This window comes from Schistocerca serialis, chromosome 2, assembly GCF_023864345.2.
Source record: "Schistocerca serialis cubense isolate TAMUIC-IGC-003099 chromosome 2, iqSchSeri2.2, whole genome shotgun sequence".
In the NCBI taxonomy this organism is placed as follows: Eukaryota; Metazoa; Arthropoda; class Insecta; order Orthoptera; family Acrididae; genus Schistocerca; species Schistocerca serialis.
Window position 1 is genome coordinate 449,264,331 of NC_064639.1, and position 16,338 is coordinate 449,280,668.

The window sequence follows — 16,338 nt, forward strand, 5'->3', positions numbered from 1 at the left end:
TTGACTGAACGGCGACCCTACCACAAACTATAATCAGTATTTTACACTACCACAAACTATCATCAATATTTTACACTAAGTGTCGAGAAGGACCATCTGGATTTGTGTGCTGGAAGCTGAGCTACGAGCAAGGATGGCATTCGCTAGGCTTCCTCTCACACCTTATTACTGTGCAGCTTTGATGGGGCATCGAAATATGCAACAAGAGGGATTAACGGCGCTAAGTTGCTTTTAGCGATGAGAGCAGATTCTGATTAGCGTCAGTGAACGCACATTTGCGACGTTGACAAGCAGACCGACATTTCACAGTCTATCAGGCAGCGACAAACGGGGAAGAACACTGGAAATCTCCATGTGTAGCTATAGCCCGCTGTAACAGCACGCCGTTTTTGAGACGCTGAATGGGTTAGTATACACACGGAACTTATACACGCCATTCTTTGCATTTCCTACAGCGTCAAATAGATGTGCATTTCACTCTGGTCGGTGTTCGATTCAACTCGTCGCCTTACATATTATTCTGCCCGAGCTGTTCGTCAGCTTACTTCATCATAGAACAGAGTTGCTTCATATGGTTCACAGTGTGTTATAAAACTATAATTTGATTAAGTAATGAAAATGTAATGATACTCATAGAGAAAGAGAGATGTAATCTATACCTTGTGAAACCATAACAGTATTATATATTGGGTATTTAATTACTGTTCTAGCCTTAAATATCTAAATGAACACGAAATGTAAATAAATGCTCTGAGCTATCCGTAAGGGTACTTTAAATAATGGCTACGGCATGAATAGCATTCTGCACTGGAACAGTAGCAACCATTACAGCTGAGAACCGCGAAGCCGTTCCCCTTGTCGTTCCGTTCTGGAAACACCTTTTCTACGAAAAGTACTGCACAGCATGCTGCCCCGGTGGAAAGCGCAGAGAAACGATGGCAGGTGTGATGTGGCGTTTTCCGTTTTTGGAACGCCTTATTTCTGGCTGGAAAAAGTAGCCTGTTGGCAATGACAGAGGAAGGTTACGTTGTGGAGCGCTCTGCATCACAGGGAATATTTGTGCCAACTTTGGGACAGTATTGAAGGCAACAAGTCATAAATAGAATTCTGGAAATAAACTTCGTCTCTACTGTATCGTTACCGCGGATGCAAATGTTTCACCATATCGGGTGAGGCAAATGTTTCACCATATTATTTCAAGTATTCTGGTGAAGGGTAGTCATTATCATACTTCGATCTACTCAAGTTATAAGAGACGCGAAGAATGTGCAAGGAGTACCTCCGCACCAAGTCCTCGTCTGCACTGCAATAGCCACGGCAAGTTACAGGCAATTTATTCCTTAGTAACGTGTGTGGGGTCTAGACTCATATTAATTCGACACCTGTGAGTAGTGTTTCGATTTAATATACTAACTGTCAAAATTGACAATTGTACACGTTTCACTCCATGAACCTGTTTCATCATTTGTTTTAAACCTTAAGATACTAGTTTCTGACTGGAAAGTTTCACCACTTAAAGCAATGGCAGTGTTGTGTGTTAATGTAAGAAAAAGAACCTCTCAAGTTTGATAAATCGCACTGTATCCGTCTCTGCCTGACTTTTATTGACATACATCCATTTACTCAATATTCAAGATTAAAGTAACACAACTACAGACAGGTATTTATTTGAGTTTTGTTAACGATTTTGTTAGAGTAATACCTAAACACGAAGTGATTTAAGGCTGTAAATTTCATTCTGGCATAACAAAGTTAATAATATTCATAAAATATTAAATTCACAAACTGTTCTAAGTCGAACAAACAAGTTGGATTTCCCACGATTCCTATCTTCAGGTTGTATGCACATTTTATAACAAGTGGTACATTATTTTGAAAAAGGCTGTTTCCCAAGGTGACTCAGTATTGATTCTGACGTAGTGGTGTACGGTGTCACTGCGCTTTAATGTAAAATGTCATCTATCAGAACGACAGTGAAAGGTAAGAAGTGAAATTCGTAACTTTGCTTCGCAACCCCTAAAGGATTCGGAGGAAGTAAGATTGTCTAGTAAATATTCAAAGAGGTGCAAATGCTGTTAATTATATTAAAAAAGAGTATGTAGCTTAGGAAAAAGCTGGGTTCAAAGTGTTTATATTGTTGATTTAATTGCGAGTTGAAAATTTTAAGTTGCGAAAGACAGCCAAAGTGTTGCCAACATCACGCTGCTTTGCAGGCGGGACTAAAAGCTCGTAACATACGACGATCAAAGAACGCTATAGTTTACGATAGGAAACAGTATGATGGAGTCATTAGAACCTGGCAAGCACAAGCCTCGTAACTGTCCTCCACTGAGAACGTATAGAGTAAGAACTGGATATGGTCTAAATAACCTACAAAATCCTTTGGACATTTGAGACTAATGGTGGGCAGTGAAACAAACTATTTCCATCTGCAGCTTCTACGATCTTCTTGCCCGACTGGAAGAGCGCAGTGTTGTGAAAGGAACAAGGAAGCTACAACAGACCTGAAATTCTACTTTATATACTAGCTAATGACGCTGAATTACCATACATTTTTTGTTGTGGTGGCCTAAAATCACAGGACCGGTTTGATGCTGCTCTCCACGCTAGCGTATCATGTGAAAGCCTCTTCATCGTCAATAACTACTGCAATCTACATCCACTTGAATCTACTTTTCTTGGCCTCCCACGCTATCCTGCCCCCCCCCCCCCCCCCCCGGACACGCGCGCGCGTGCACGCCATAAATTTCTCTTTTCCCCAGTTCGATTCAATATATCTTCAATTACTCGTTCTACCCGTCAAATCTTTGGTATTTTTATGTAGCACCACATCTCAAAAACTTCACTTTACTCCTGACTGAACTGGTTATCGTCCTCTTTTCCTTCGGTACAAGTCTACACTACGGACAAATCTCTTTATTTAAAACTTAAATTAATCTTAAATGTTAACAAATTTCGCTTTTAGTGAAATACTTTTCATGCTATAGCCAGTCTGCGTTTTATATACACTCCGGCCATCGTCCGTTATTTTGCTACCGAAACAGCGAAACTAATGTCCTAATTTTGGTGTCTCATTTCCTAATCTAATCCCCTCAGCATAGCCCGATTTAATTCCATTACATACCAATAATTTTGTTCGACTTTTATTGATGTTCACTTTGTAACCTCATATAAAGACACTATCCATTCCATTGAACTGATCTTCCGAGTCCTTTACCGTTTCTGAGAATACTAGAATGTCATCGGAACCTCAGAAGTTTTTATATGTTCATCCTGAAGATTGATTCCCTATCCAAAGTTCTCTTTGAATTCCTTTACTGTTTGTTCAACTTACAGATTGAATAACATCGGGAATAGTCTACGACACTGTGCCACTCCCTTCTGAACTATGGCTTCCCTTTCGTGCCCTGCAGTCTGGTTTTTGCGAAATTTGTAAATAATCTTTCACTCCATTTATTTTACCTCTGCATCCTTCAGCTTAGTTTTTATTTCTTCTCCATAGACTTTAATTTATTTTCCAAATCTTTCCATTTTTTTTTGACTGCACGCTTTATTAGAGGTTTAATATCACGGGGGATACTCTGTACTAGATTGATACTATACGACACTGGTATTTGGGCTTTATGGAGGTTTTTTTATTTCCTACTAGGTTTATCTCGTTATCGTGTATATTAATCGTATTACACGTTTTTCTGGGGAGGGGGGATTTATTATGCTTAGACTAGTTAGATGGACAGAACATTTGTCTGCAAACGCCAATATCAGGTTTTTTTATTTCCTACTAGGTTTATCTCGTTATCGTGTATATTAATCGTATTACACGTTTTTCTGGGGAGGGGGGATTTATTATGCTTAGACTAGTTAGATGGACAGAACATTTGTCTGCAAACGCCAATATCAGGCTCTCTAAGTCGTCTTACTGGTCCTGCACCGAATATGCAGACTTCACTAGCAATCGCAGTGACCCTGATCTGCACTACAAGCGAGTCATTCTTCGCGCTGCTGGCTTCTCCCGCTTCTGCGTCACGGAAACTGTAAATGAACATTGTGAGGCGATGTTTTGCTTTTATTTTAGGAGTCCCACCTCACTGGTAATGGCAATGGCGGACGGAATGGGAAATGGAATGGCTCAGGACAGAGCTGCAATGTAGCACTGAGTCGTAAACGTCACAGACATCAGGTATTATTGCCTGCAGTCCCAGAATTTATTGCTCATGATCAGTTGATGACACAGGATTGCACAACGGTAGGTCACGAATTTTTTGTGTACCACCTCGACGTAATTTGGTCGTCAACATATCAATAGCTATGATGCAATAAGATAGCATGTGTACCACACAGTGATACAACGACGTTTCCACTGTAGTAATACACTGGTAACAACAATTTATTCTCTTCTGATCAGGTGTGAGATGCGATGGAATGATATAATTATGTGACCGTAGCTTACGATGTAAATTTGCAAGGACGAGAAGTGTTGTACACTGTTTCGTGGGTTACTTCGGAATGTGTAAATTCTGTGCACTGCAACATCGTTTTCAGTGTAGCTACTAAAAAGCTGCCCCACAGCGCACTCTATTGACACTTTGGCCCACAGGCTGCGTTCACAGTTGCACCAGCACGGGCGTCAGATGGCGCTGCCAGAGGTCGCCCCACAACTTCGGCTGACTGCTTCGCCACAATGTATCCGATCTCCTTCGTCATTGCTTGGTGAGACCAAGGAGATTAGAATCTATTCTAACCTGTATGACTCGAAAAGACCGTGGCGAATACTGTACACTCTCTCTTCAGTTACTGGAATAACTATCAATTTTTACGAATACATCAGATGATGAGAGAAACTGTGTATTACATACTCGACATGATTCGTGGTGACAACGAGAGGCAAGATTGCAAACTTTCTGTGCAACTTAAAATAAATTCAGCAGAACCGACATTTGTCAATTAATCTTCAATGACTGTCGTTAAGCATATGTGTAAAAGACAAACATAAATTTTACAATATGATAATCTGATACATTTGCAAACCACCGCATGCAACAAAATCACCACCCTACTGGGATAAAAACACCAGGAAGCAGTAATAGCAATCCACAAACAGCTAATGCCAATCTATCACTACCCAAAAAAATTGATTACACTAACTTAAGCATTAAGTTCGACTTACCTGACCTTTGTACTTGGACAAATACTTTTTGAGTTTATAATCTAGGCCTAAAGCTTCCGATCAGATTTTGCTTGTGTGGCAGATGACAGGCTACATTAAGTACAGGCATGAATCTGAAATGGCTATACAGCCACAGAACATCCACATGTAAAATAAAGTTCAATAAATTACTACTAAAATTTTAAGTTGTTCTAAACTTATGGTTTGCAATAAAATAGAGATTTCAGACCATACTCTCCGAGACAGGCCACAAACAAATCCTTTCTTGTACTCAAAAATCCATGTTTTGGGTGTGGGAATGTCGGCTGATTCGTCCGAAGGAAATAAACTAATCTGAATTCCACCGAGCGTCGACCGAAGACTGTACGTTCGGCCGTTGAGATAGGTTGCACTGAGTGGTGTACTGATTTGAAAAATCGGACGATGTCGGCGGAAAACCCCGGTGTCGGTGTCACTTTGACGTCGGCCTGATGAGATACTTGTCTGGGTTTCAAGTCCGAAAGAGAACTCACCAGTTTGCATATCAAGTTACGTATTTCATTTATGGAACGATACTTTAATACTCTTTTTTACTTCCTTGGTTACAAAAACAGTACTCAACTAACTTGGCGTACGTTCTCTTCATTTTGTTTATTAGTCATTGTTCGTAGAACAACATGGAGGGCGGGGAGGGAGGGGGGGTCTTGAAACCGACGAAAAAAGGAATTTCAAGACTTTGCCGCTACCTCCTTACTACCGCACCAGGAGAAAAGCTGATCCGCAAATCGTGATTTAGAAAGTACATTGTACGATCTACCTAGGTGCTATGAATTTTGAATGCTGCCCCTCACAGGTTTTAGGCGAGGAACAAGTAAGAGGTGACTATGATGTCTTACCGTTTATCTCCTACTATACGCAGTTTCCGAATTCCCTTACGGCGTATTCGTCAACGTATTTTCTCGCCTCATCCTTCTAACGCCAGATAACCAGACCAATGGTTGCGCCTGCCGCGAACGTCCACCGTAACTTACATCAGCGTGTGCTCTCGGGTGTCAAGACAAACGTGTCGTATCTCTGTGAAAGTTGTAATCTATCTGTCCGTAGTGTCAAGTATCTAGTAGCGCGAGGCAAAGGCAGCCTCGGGCAACTAATGCAACAGGCTGTTGGACACAATGTTGTAACACGCCAGGTCGGGCTATTTCACTGGACATAATGTCACTTACTACCTGTACACAGATGTATGCGACTGTTCGAGTAATTATTTTTCGTGGTGCATTAGAGAGCAACTGTTTGTTAGATGTTACAGTGCGTCCGTAAGTTGTGACGTGCTTCTGCATCTGCAACTACCTATCTACACAAGTACTCCACACAAGGCATTGTGCAGAGAATGGCAGACGGTACATGGTACCAGTATTTTCCACTTCGGTGTCCATTTCATTCTGGTACTAATCGAGGGGAAAATGACTTTCGATATGTCTCTGCGTATGCCGTAATATTTCTGAGCTCAGCCTTGTGATCCCAACGGCAGATATACGATAGTTGGAGCATAAAGGTCCTACGGTCTTCTCCCAATGTAGATTCTTTGAATTTACCCGACAGCCTTTCGCGAGAAGTACGCCACCTCCCTGGTACGGATTCCAACCCACGTTCCTTGAACATTTTTGTTACACTGTCGAATGTATTATTCGGTTACGACCCTAGCAGCGCGTCTCTGAATTCGTTAAACTCTTGCTGTCATGCCTAGCCTACTTGACAATGACTCCAAAAAATTGAACAATGCTCTTGAATTGGTGGCACACGTATCTTGTATGTGTTTTTCCTTCACAGATGAAATGCATTTTTCCAGCATCCTTCCAACAGTTTTCTTTTCTGTTCCATTTCCGTACTGGGTGAGCGAAAAATGATTGTCTATTGCTTCTGCAGGCACCCTAACCTCTCTTTTCTCAATTCGAGAGCCCTAATACTAATACCGATTTTACATGACCGTCCCATTTGGTATTGTTTCTTACTGCTCCCCATGATATGCTCTAGATGTTCACTACCAGTCTAGTAATCAGAGACTACTAGGTTCATTCTCTTTGTTACAGGCGTTACCTTACATCTATGTCCGTTTAGAGAGCTGCCGTACATAAAACCAAGCGAAAATTTTGCCCACGTCTTTTTGTAACTATTTGCGATCGTCCAAAGACGATACTTTCCCTTTTACAATATCATCAGCGAACTGTCTTACTGTCTTAACCCTGTCTTGTACGTCGTTTTGGTAGTCCCGTTGCGCTTCCTTGGGGCATACCCGACGTTACTTTCGTTTCTGAGGAATATTCGCCGTCCAGTATAACGTACTCGCTTCTGTTGGTCAAAAATTCTTCGACCCAACCACAGATTTACGAATATACTACGTAAGGTCTTACCTCGTTAGTACGATTTAAATAGTGAAACACCGCACGAATTACGTACTTTTTCATGCTTAGCATGACGCGTCTCGTGTAATCCTCTGTTTGTGGTACTGCAGCAATCGGAAAATATGACAAAATAGATCTTGTGATTTTTGCACATCCTAATGTCACATAACAGTATTTTCGTTTCTTTACCAACAAGTACTGTGGCCCCGCCTTTATGCAGAAATTCACACACACATGCAAACGGTAACAAACACACTGTTTAGCCCAGTCAACGAAGACCAAAAACGGTCTAACAGAGGAAAACACTCCTGTAGTCTCAGGAATGTGGTAGGAGACAGTGTCATGAATAACATACTAAAAGTCCCCTCCGGTGGGGTGTGGGCGTTAGAAGGGGGGAAGGTGGAGTTTGAAGAACATTGTTTTATGTTCTTCTTGAGTAACTTGGAAACCATAGCTCCTAGAGAAAATGTTACCAAATGGTTCAAATGGTTCTAAGCACTATGGGACTTAACATCTGAGGTCTTCAGTCCCCTAGACTTAGAACTACTTAAACCTAACTAACCTAAGGACAGCACACACATCCATGCCCGAGGCAGGATTCGAACCTGCGACCGTAGCAGCAGCGCGGTTTCGGACTGAAGCACCTAGAACCGCTCGGCCAGAACGACCGGAAAATGTTACCCAGTACAAAAGTAAACTACTCTAAACTCCTTACAACATCGTTCCTATTCATTTTTTTCTGTGGGAGTAACAGATTCAACGCTGCAGCGGATGGAAAAATCGCAATTATAAAAAATATTGTTTTAAAGATTCCCAATTGTTTAGCTTTAAATGAAGTGGTTAGAAACAAATGTTAAACGTCTGTACCACGTCTAAGCGCGTAAGAGACGCATTAAGGGATAAAATTTGTTCTGGGAGTAGCTGGAGGGTAGAAGCGCGTGGGGACGTAGGTCGCCTGATCGTGTTCTTGCGGTGCCCTCCTTCAAACGTCTGCAAACTGGAGATCGAGCAGATTACTCCTGACTCTATCTACCCGACTACATCACAATAAGCTACTAAAGGCCGTCTGACAAGGTTATACCAACCCTCCACAGTGCGCCTTTTGAATCACTGGCGACGCAGTGTGTAGAGATGCCACGAAGGGGGCGGGGGAGTTAACACTACTTGCTAGGCAGGTATGAGTTGCTAGTAATGCAACACGCATATGGACACAAGCTACGTAAATCTCTGACACTGTTAGAGGGGAAATTGATCCTTAGTAGTCCTGTAAAGCAGCTGCCTTGTTCTTCCGGGAAAGGGAACGCCCCCCCCCCCCCCCCTCCTCCCCGAATGCGCTGGCTTTTCTGTTTACAGACTCCACACCATTTCCTGTCCAGTTCTCTTATGTGAGCACACAAAACAACTTCACTGAGCTTGTGCTTATACAGTGGAATTACTTTCCAGCGGTCAGCTTTCTACCACACTGACGAGCCTGTCCCAAGGGTAACATAGAGTCACATACTCATTAGAAAATATCGATTTCACTGTCTCTACAATCACTCTCTGGAACACTTTTCACAGTATGAGGGGTATCAAATACATCAACCCAGCAGAGTTCACTCAGCATCTGAGGCCCAGAGGTTTAACTTATGTCCGTCTAGAACAGAAGTAGGTCATCGAGGTGTTTAGGAACTTCCGATATTTCAACGCAAGTCAGTGCATCACAGCAGATCGATGTTTTATAACTGAACACGATCAGTCGTATTCCATCAGACTTACTCACACCCATCTTGGACGATACACTGTGGATGTGTGGTGACTCCATTCAGTGCAGCCCACTCTATAGGTGCCAGCTATTCCTCAGTGAAAGACGTTTATGCAGTCTGATAGTTACAAAAATAATGGCGAGGGAAGTGTAGTAACTTTCTGGTTATTCATTAACTCGCCACCAAGTGACTACAACACAGTTACACGGCTTTACAATACGCTGTCAACGACAGACAGTAGGAAGCTGTCATATTTACAAATCCAATCCCTTTCCCATCAACACCACGAAGGTCTCTGACATCATCACACTTACAAATGATAGATTTCTCAGCCACTGTTTACAGCAACGTACTTTACATAAAAGCTCACTTGACAACTGCAACTAAGTTCCCACAGAATAAACTTAAACGAACTGCACTATAGAAACATTTTCTCTGTAAAGTTATTTGGTTTAGTCCCATAAGAGAACTAGACAGGAAATACTGGGAAGGTATAGTCCGACTGTGAACTAAAAAGCGATCAGTGCTCGCAGCGGGGAGGAGTTGCCTTTCCTTGAAGAACGCTACGACTGTCGTACCGGATGACAAGAATCAATTTCTATCTGGCAGTGTAAAACAGCGTACAAAGATTTACGTAGATTGTGTCCAATGCGTTTCTTGTGTTAGCATTATTGGTAAGTCACATGTGTATTCCAATAAGTTTAATGAACTTTATGGAAAATAAACACACCCATGCATGTTTGCGCACTGCGTAGCCTGTGATTCAAAAGGCATGCTGTACAGGATGCCAGTACAAACTGTGAAACAACCTGATCTTGCTTCTTATGATGCAGACAGAGTGACAAATCACTTGCTCGATCCTTAATTTGCAGACCAATGTAGGAGGACAGCGTTAGAACACAAGCAGAGGTAGGTGTAGACAGGACACAACAAACTTTCAATAGGAAATTGAAAAAGAATGTAGGAAAGTCATCGAAAAGGAAGAAAGTTTTGTTGTTAGGCAGTTCTCATGCCAGAGGTGTAGGCCAACTTCTGCAGGAGGAATTAGGACCAGAATACCAGGTCACAAATTTTTTCAAACCAAGTGCTAGTCTGGATCAGGTGACAGAGGATTTAGGTTCACTCTGTAAAGGATTTACCAGGGAAGACACCGTGGTTATTGTGGGAGGGCCAGGGAACAGCATCGACAGAGATCCTGGGTACAGTATAGAGTGTGACCTGGTAAAGATTGCGTCGGCATCGAGACACACCAATGTTGAATTTGTATCTGTCCTGAGACGCCATGACCGGCCTCATTTGAACTCTTCTGTTGGGAGAGTTAATTTGGAGTTGGAACGGCTGCTTGTGTCGGGTGCGGGGGCTCATATTGGTGTGGTTCCTGTTGATTATCTCAGTAGGTGGGACTATACCAGGCATGGCCTACATCTCAACAGGAAAGGGAAGGGGAAACTGGCTGGGGTAATAGCAGGAAATTTAAGGGGGGGAAGCACTGCCATGAATGGTAAAATACCAGTGGTTACAGGTGTTGGAGCAGCACCTTTTTTAGGATAGGTAAGACAGAAAGATGTCAAGTTCTACGACAGGTCAGTATTGAAACAAATCTTCAGTTTAGGAAAGAAATTCAACAGCACAATTCTAGCACATTGGATCACCAATCACAGCTATCAATTATAAATTTTCACCAATCACCAGAAATTTTATCTCCACCAAGTTGTATCTCAGTCCTAGGTAATTGCATTGATGAACTAAAGTCACCCAACCCAATTGACATAATCTGCCTCTCTGAACACCATGTGACCACTGGTATAGGAACTAGGCCTAAGCACAATGAGAAACTCAGACAGGAGAGTACTGCAAATGTTAGAATAAGGAAAGGTTCTCATAAAAGTATAATTAAAAATAATGTAAGTATATTTCATCAAAATATTGGGAGTTTAAAGAATAAAGTAGATGAGCTTCTGGTTTGTTTGGAAGATTTAGAAGCTGAGAATGAAATAGATATACTATGCCTGTCTGAGCATCACATTGTTACTGATATGGATAAGGTAAATGTAAGTGGTTATAAGCTCTCTGCACATGTAATGAGAGAAAATATGGAGAAAGGAGGAGTTGCCATATATGTCAAAAGTTATCATTGTGCAAAAAGTATAGAAACAAAAAAGTTTTGTGTAGAGAAACATATAGAAGCATGTGCCTGTGAGCTTAAATTAAATAAAGGCACATTTATAATTGTAACTGTATATAGGTCCCCATCAGGAAATTTTCATCTATTTCTGAAAAATTTGGACTCCTTGTTGTGCTATCTGTCAGACAGGGGGAAGCAAATTATTATTTGTCGGGACTTCAATGTAGATTCTCTGAAAGAGGGTAATAGGAAAAATGACCTTGAAGTATTACTCGGTTCTTTCAATTTGACACCCGTTATTGATTTTCCTACTCGGGTGGTAAAGGATAGCAGCTCACTGATAGATAACTTCTTTATAGACCAAGATAAGTTTAACCAGATAAATGCTCAGCCTGTTGAGAATGGTCTTTCCGATCATGGTGCACAGCTAGTTACAATATATGACATAGCTCCATTCAGCAATACTAAACAGTCCTCCAAAGTAGTACGTTCAGTCAACAATTTAACAATTGCAAATTTCAGGGAAAGCCTACAGCAGTTAGACTGGGATGAGGTGTACCGTGAACCTGATGCCAATTTAAAATATAATTTATTTCATGACATTTTTGTAAATGCATTTGAAAACTGCTTCCCCAAGAAAATAGTTAAATATACTCGTAAGAAACCTTGTAACAAACCATGGCTTACTAAGGGTATAAAAATATCTTGTAACCGGAAAAGGGAAATGTATCTGACAGCAAGAAAGAGTAGTGACCCAGAAACTATCAAAAATTATAAAAACTACTGTGTTATATTAAGAAAAGTTATTAAAAAATCCAGGAATATGTGTATCATGTCTGAAATCAGCAACTCTGATAATAAAATTAAAACAATTTGGAATATTATTAAAAGAGAAACAGGTCAACCAAGAGCAGAGGAAGACAGTATTACCATCAAATTGAATGAAAACTTTACGAACAAAAAGTCAGAAGTTGAAAATATTTTTAATAATCATTTTCTAAATGTTGTGGATATAGTAGGATCCAGGTGTTCATTAGAAGATGCTAGGCTGTTAATGGAAGAGGCCATACCTATGCAATTTGATACAATTGAAATCTCACCCACTTCTCCCTCTGAAATTAGGAAAATAATAAACTTGCTTAAAAGCAAAAACTCACATGGAATTGATGGCATTTCCAGCAAAATACTAAAAGCTTGTTCTCAACAGATAAGTAAGATTCTCAGCCACCTGTGTAATAGCTCTCTGGAACAGGGCATTTTCCCTGATAGACTGAAATATGCTATTGTTATACCTTTGCATAAAAAGGGGGATAGATCTGATGTCAACAATTACCGTCCAATCTCCCTTCTAACAGCTTTAGCCAAAATTTTTGAGAAAGTAATGTATTCAAGAGTAGCTTCACATATCTGTAAAAATGAAGTACTAACAAAATGTCAGTTTGGTTTCCAGAAAGGTTTTTCAACAGAAAATGCCATATATGCTTTCACCAGTCAAATTTTGAATGATCTGAATAACCAAACACCACCCATTGGGATTTTTTGTGATCTCTTAAAGGCTTTTGATTGTGTAAATCGTGAAATTCTGCTAGACAAGCTCAAGTATTGTGGCATGAGTGGGACAGTGCACAAATGGTTTAATTCGTACCTAACTGGAAGAGTGCAGAAAGTTGAAATAAGTAGTTCTCGTAACATGCAAAGATCAGCACATTCCTCAAACTGGGGGACTATCAAGAATGGGGTTCCACAAGGGTCAGTCTTGGGTCCTTTGTTGTTCTTATTATATATTAATGACTTGCCATTCTATATTCATGAAGAGGCAAAGTTAGTTCTCTTCGCTGATGATACAAGTATAGTAATCACACCTGAGAAACAAGAATTAACTGATGAAATTGCCAATACTGTCTTTCAGAAAATTACTAAGTGGTTCCTTGTAAACGGACTCTCTCTGAATTTTGATAAGACACAGTACATACAGTTCCGTACAGTGAATGGTATGACGCCATTAATAAATATAGACCTTAATCAGAAGCATATAGCTAAGGTAGAATATTCCAAATTTTTAGGTATGTCCATTGATGAGAGATTAAATTGGAAGAAACACATTGATGATCTGCTGAAACGTTTGAGTTCAGCTACTTATGCAATAAGGGTCATTGCAAATTTTGGTGATAAACGTCTTAGTAAATTAGCTTACTACGCCTATTTTCACTCATTGCTTTCATATGGCATAATATTTTGGGGTAATTCATCACTGAGGAATAAAGTATTTATTGCACAAAAGCGTGTAATCAGAATAATAGCTGGAGTCCACCCAAGATCTTCCTGCAGACATTTATTTAAGGATCTAGGGATATTCACAGTAGCTTCTCAGTATATATACTCTCTTATGAAATTTGTTATTAACAACCAAACCCAATTCAAAAGTAATAGCAGTGTGCATAACTACAATACTAGGAGAAAGGACGATCTTCACTATTCAAGATTAAATCTAACTTTGGCACAGAAAGGGGTGAATTATACTGGCACTAAAGTCTTTGGTCACTTACCAAATAGTATCAAAAGTCTGACAGATAACCAACAAGTATTTAAGAAGAAATTAAAAGAATTTCTGAATGACAACTCCTTCTACTCCATAGAGGAATTTTTAGATATAAATTAAGAAAAAAAATATTAAAAAAAATAAAAAATAAAATAAAAAAATAAAAATAAAAAATAAAGAAAAACAAAAAACACAAAAAAATAAAGTTGTTATATTAACTTAAGTATGTTGTTAAATTAACCTAATTATGTCATGCATTGGAAAATTCGACTCGTTCCACATCATTACGAAATATCGTATTCATGATCCATGGAACTAGTATTAATCTAATCTAATCTAATCTAACTTTCAGGGACATACCTTCCCCCGCGTTTCTATCCCACACACCCCTCGCCCCACCTTATTACTAACGTGGAACGCCATTAATCCCGCAATACGGCTCCTCTGCACTTAGACGTTGTCACACGTTTAATATTTGTTTTTAATCCATTTCATTTAGAGCTAAGCGGTTTTATGCAGTTAAAACAATATTTTTAATAATCCGGCATTTTTCCACTTCCTGCAACAGGGAATCTATTCGTGCTAGAGAGAAAACTGATAGAACCATTACTGTAGGAAATGTAACGTAGTTTAATTTTGTACTGGGAAACGTTTTCGTTATAATCACTATATGTTGAAAAAATATTTGAAGAAATTAACCGATTCACTATCTCGATTGTGTTTGAAAAATTTTCTCCCTTGCTTTTTGTGGTACACAAAAAATTCCAGCTCCTCCACTAAATCCATTGTACGTGACTTCTGGAAGTTATGGAGTATCTTACGGTCTTCTTTATGTTTGTGAATAGGTGTCCTTTTTTTGCCTGTGCTGCTATGACCCATTTTGTCAATTCGTTGTGTGTGCAATAGTAGATGTGTTCAGCGTATCTAGTATGAAAGCTCCCGCCAGTCTGTCCATGTAGCAGCTTAAGTTATTTTTACAAGCCATTTTGTGTATTCCTGAATCTGACAATTCACCTTTTTTATCCTTTAATGTGTCCAATAATTTGTTGTAGTTTGTTGTTTGTGGAGAGAACTACTATCATTTCATATGACCAAAGTAAGTATGCTATTTTTTGAAAAATGTTATCTATATAAGACATGCCGACCACACATTTGGTTGTACTATTAATTCCTGCCAAAGTTACAAGAATTTCTTTTTGTTTTTTGCTATTTGTTTCTTCATTTTGCTTAATATGCTTAATATTGCCTAACTGCATCGTTTAGTGTGGAGCTATATCTGGGTGACATGGTGTGGCAGGAATTGTAGCGTTGGAAGTTGTCTTTTTTCTGTAAATCTTCAAATTGTGCCTGTTGTGATTTACTATGAACAAATCTAGGAAATTAATGCAGTTACTTTCTGTGAAATTTATTTTCTTGTCTGTGTAACCAATTACATTCATTGGTTTCAGCTCGTCAAAACTTTTTGTGTTTTAGTAAATTGTTCTTCATTACTGCAATGGCTTCTACAACAGGGGATATTGAAGCATAGGTGTGTGGTGTCTAGTGATACAAAACGAACACCATCTGGAATATTTATTTCCCTCATTTCAGTGCGTAGTGTGGTATCGTTCTTTGCAGTATACGTTGTTTCACACATGAAATACTTTTTTAGGAGCTGAGTTAGTGAGACAGTCTCCAAGGAGTGCAGTTCACACTGTTAACTACTGGTCTGATTTGACATCCTTCTGTGCATGGCTTAATCTGGTATCTTAATATGGGGGCTTCATGGTTCACACACGTGATGAATTTCTTTTCATATTCTATCAGTAAGAAATGTAATTTCTTTAACTGAGCTTTAATTTTGTATCCACTGTTTTCTGGGAAAACTTGTAAGAGTTTTTTTAACGTATTCATATTATGAGTTCGCAAACAAACAGTGTGGGTGATATAAAACTTACTGTGGGCGGGACCGAGACCTGAACTCGGGACCCTTGCCTTTCGCGGGCAAGTGTACACCAACTGAGCTACCCAAGCACAACTCACGACCCGTCCTCACAGCTTCAGTTCTGCCAGTATCTAGCCTCCTACCGTCCAAGCTTCACAGAAGCTCTTCTGCGAACCTTGCAGAACTAGCACTCTTGGAAGAATGGATATTGCGGAGACATGGCTCAGCGACAGCCTGGGGGAAGTTTCCAGAATGAGATTTTCACTCTGCAGCGGAGTGTGCGCGGAGTGTTCGCAGAAGAGCTTCTGTGAAGTTTGGAAGGTAGGAGACGAAGTATTGGCAGAACTGAAGCTGTGAGGACGGATCGTGAGTCGTGGTTGGGTAGCTCACTCGGTAGAGCAATTGCCCGCGAAAGGCAAAGGTCCCGAGTTCATCTCGGTCCAGCACACAGTTTTAGTCT

The 16,338-nt window shown here is 40.1% G+C and overlaps 1 protein-coding gene across 1 annotated transcript in view; it reads right to left on the reverse strand.

Moving 5' to 3' along the window:
- LOC126456070 (rho guanine nucleotide exchange factor 12) overlaps nucleotides 1-16,338 on the reverse strand; it is a 1,154,422-nt gene that overhangs the window by 969,343 nt on the left and 168,741 nt on the right. The window lies entirely within an intron of this gene.